Genomic DNA, 3939 nt, shown 5'->3' with positions numbered 1-3939 from the left:
AAGTAAAGGCAATTAGAGACGAGTTTTGACATCCAGGGAAAAAAAAAACAAATTCGTAGCTCTGTTGGTGATGGAAGCCAAAACATCCCATCATTCGGCAACAAAGCCTAGAACTTCATATATTGTAGTTTAATTGGGTATTATTTCAGCACCAAGAACAGATTGGTTTTACTGGGGATTGAACACAGGACCTTCTGCGTGTTAAGCACACGTGATGACCACTACTCTATGAAACCTGATGGAAAGTTACTGTGTATTGGCTAGCAGAGCAGAATTGTGACTGACGGGGCCTTTTTATTGCTGAAGGAAAGTATTTTTGGTTAATGAAACATTTACAATTGTTATTACATATTTTACCAGTTTTATTCCTACAAAGGGATTTTGCTTAAATGGAAGTTTACATTGAATTTGTTACTTTTTTCTACATAGTTTAGTCGTTTGCTTTTGTATTTAAAGGAACTATATATTTTGAAACAAACAGGATTTTTATAATATGGGATTATGTTTTCTGCTAAAATGGTCAATAAAAAAGAAACCCAAAATCGTAGTTCTCTTGGTGATGGAAGCCAAAATATATTATCAGTTGGCAACAAAACAAAGAATTTCATATATTACAGGTTGATAGCAAATTACTTCAACAGCAAAAACGGCTTGTTTTTACTTGGGATTGAACCCAGGACCTTCTGCGTGTGAAGTAGACGTGATGCCCACTCCACTATGAAAGCTGTGAGATCCTGCAAAGTAATGGCATTTAGAGACGAGTTTTGACCGCCAGGGGAAAAAAAACAAATTCGTAGCTCTGTTGGTGATGGAAGCAAAAACATCTCGTTATTCGGCAACAAAGCCAAAAACTTCATATATTGCAGACTGATAGGATATTATTTCAACACCAAGAACACATGGGTTTCACTGGGGATTAAACCCAGGACCTTCTGCGTGTAAAGCAGACGTGATTTCCACTACACTATGAAACCTTTGAAAGCCGGCAAAGTAATGGCAATTAGAGACGAGTTTTGACCGCCAGGAAAAACAAAACAAATTCGTAGCTCTAATGGTGATGGAAGCCAAAACATCCCATCATTCGGCAACAAAGCCAAGAACTTCATATATTGTAGATTAATTGAGTATTATTTCAACACCAAGAACAGATTGGTTTCACTGGGGATTGAACCCAGGACCTTCTGCGTGTTAAGCAGACGTGATGACCACTACACTATGAAACCTGCCGAAAAGATACTGTGTATTGGCTAGTAGAGCAGAATTGTTACTGACGGGGCCTTTTTATTGCTGAAGGAAAGTATTTTTGGTTAATGAAACATTTACAATTTTTATTATATATTTTACTAGTTTTATTACTACAAAGGGATTTTGCTTAAATTGAAGTTTTTATTGAATGTGTTACTTTTTTCTACATAGTTTAGTCGTTTGCTTTTGTATTTATGGGAACTATATATTTTAAAACAAATAGGATTTTTATAATATGGGATTATGTTTTCTGCTAAAATGGTCAATAAAAAAGAAACCCAAAATCGTACTTCTCTTTGTGATGGAAGCCAAAATGTATTGTCATTTGGCAACGAAACCAAGAATTTCACATATTACAAGTCGATAGGAAATTACTTGAACACCAAAAACTGATTGGTTTCACTAGAAAATGAACCCAGGACCTTCTGCGTGTGAAGTAGACGTGATGACCACTACACTATGAAACCTTTAAAATCCTGCAAAGTAATGGGAATTAGAGACGAGTTTTGACCGCCAGTGGAAAAAAAACAAATTCGTAGCTCTGTTGGTGATGGAAGCTAAAACATCCCGTTATTCGGCAAAAAAGCCAAGAACTTTATATACTGCAGGTTGATAGGGGATTATTTCAACACCAAGAACACATGGGTTTCACTGGGGATTGAACCCAGGACCTTCTGTGTGTAAAGCAGACGTGATTTCCACTACACTATGAAACCTTTGAAAGCCTGCAAAGTAATTGCAATTAGAGACGAGTTTTGACCGCCAGGAAAAACAAAACAAATTCGTAGCTCTGTTGGGGATGGAAGCCAAAACATCCCATCATTCGGCAACAAAGCCAAGAACTTCATATATTGTAGTATATTTGAGTATTATTTCAACACCAAGAACAGATTGGTTTTACTGGGGATTGAACGCAGGACCTTCAGCGCGTTAAGCAGACGTGATGACCACTACTCTATGAAACCTGATGGAAAGTTACTGTGTATTGGCTAGCAGAGCAGAATTGTGACTGACGGGGCCTTTTTATTGCTGAAGGAAAGTATTTTTGGTTAATGAAACATTTACAATTTTTATTACATATTTTACCAGTTTTATTCCTACAAAGGGATTTTGCTTAAAAGGAAGTTTACATTGAATGTGTTACTTTTTTCCACATAGTTTAGTTGTTTGCTTTTGTATTTAAAGGAACTATATATTTTGAAACAAACAGGAATTTTATAATATGGGATTATGTTTTCTGCTAAAATGGTCAATAAAAAAGAAACCCAAAATCGTAGTTCTCTTGGTGATGGAAGCCAAAATATATTATCAGTTGGCAACAAAACAAAGAATTTCATATGTTACAGATTGATAGCAAATAACTTAAACAGCGAAAACTGCTTGTTTTTACTAGGGATTGAACCCAGGACCTTCTGCGTGTGAAGTAGACGTGATGACGACTCCACTATGAAACATGTGAAATCCTGCAAAGTAATGGCATTTAGAGACGAGTTTTGACCGCAAGGGGAAAAAAAAAAATAATATGTAGTTCTGTTTGTGATGGAAGCCAAAACATCCCGTCATTCGGCAACAAAGCCGAGAACTTCATATATTGTAGTTGGATAGCGTATTATTTCAACACCAAGAACAGATTGGTTTCACTGGGGATTGAACCCAGGACCTTCTGCGTGTTAAGCAGACGTGATGACCACTACACTATGAAACCTGATGAAAAGTTACTGTGTATTGGCTAGCAGAGCAGAATTGTGACTGACGGGGCCTTTTTATTGCTGAAGGAAAGTATTTTTGGTTAATGAAACATTTACAATTATTATTACATATTTTACCAGTTTTATTCCTACAAAGGGATTTTGCTTAAATTGAAGTTTATATTGAATGTGTTACTTTTTTCTCCATAGTTTGGTCTTTTGCTTTTGTATTTATGGGAACTATATATTTTGAAACAAATAGGATTTTTATAATATGGGATTATGTTTTCTGCTAAAATGGTTAATAAAAAAGAAACCCAAAATCATAGTTCTCTTTGTGATGGAAGCCAAAATGTATTGTCATTTGGCAACGAAACCAAGAATTTCACATATTACAAGTCGATAGGAAATTACTTCAACACCAAAAACAGATTGATTTCACTGGGACTTGAACCCAGGACCTTCTGCGTGTGAAGCAGACGTGATGACCACTACACTATGAAAGCTTGGAAATCCTGCAAAGTAATGGCAATTAGAGACGAGTTTTGACCGCCAGGGAAAAAAAAACAAATTCGTAGCTCTGTTGGTGATGGAAGCTAAAACATCCCATTATTCAGCAACAAAGCCAAGAACTTTATATACTGCAGGTTGACAGGGGATTTTTTCAACACCAAGAACACATGGGTTTCACTGGGGATTGAACCCAGGACCTTCTACGTGTAAAGCAGACGTGATTTCCACTACACTATGAAACCTTTGAAAACCTGCAAAGTAATGGCAATTAGAGACGAGTTTTGACCGCCAGGGAAAAAAAATAAAAATTCGTAGCTCTGTTGGGGATGGAAGCCAAAACATCCCATCATTCGGCAACAAAGCCAAGAACTTCATATATTGTAGTTTAATTGAGTATTATTTCAACACCAAGAACAGATTGGTTTTACTGGGGATTGAACGCAGGACCTTCTGCATGTTAAGCAGACGTAATGACCACTACTCTATGAAATAT

General features: G+C 36.5%; 3 non-coding genes across 3 annotated transcripts; all 3 read right to left on the bottom strand.

The window, feature by feature from the left end:
• Positions 1-1150: 1150 nt before the first annotated feature.
• Positions 1151-1223, bottom strand: TRNAV-AAC (transfer RNA valine (anticodon AAC)). The gene has a single exon. It is a non-coding gene; the product is annotated as a tRNA-Val (tRNA).
• A 1654-nt stretch (positions 1224-2877) lies between these two features.
• TRNAV-AAC (transfer RNA valine (anticodon AAC)) lies at positions 2878-2950 on the bottom strand. The gene has a single exon. It is a non-coding gene; the product is annotated as a tRNA-Val (tRNA).
• Positions 2951-3615: 665 nt separating this feature from the next.
• TRNAV-UAC (transfer RNA valine (anticodon UAC)) lies at positions 3616-3688 on the bottom strand. Its single transcript has one exon. It is a non-coding gene; the product is annotated as a tRNA-Val (tRNA).
• Between the last annotated feature and the right edge of the window lie 251 nt (positions 3689-3939).

The sequence above is a fragment of the Anomaloglossus baeobatrachus genome, chromosome 2 (assembly GCF_048569485.1).
Source record: "Anomaloglossus baeobatrachus isolate aAnoBae1 chromosome 2, aAnoBae1.hap1, whole genome shotgun sequence".
Taxonomy (NCBI): Eukaryota; Metazoa; Chordata; class Amphibia; order Anura; family Aromobatidae; genus Anomaloglossus; species Anomaloglossus baeobatrachus.
The sequence above is the reverse complement of the archived record's forward strand: the minus strand, read 5'-3'. Positions and strand labels throughout refer to the sequence as shown.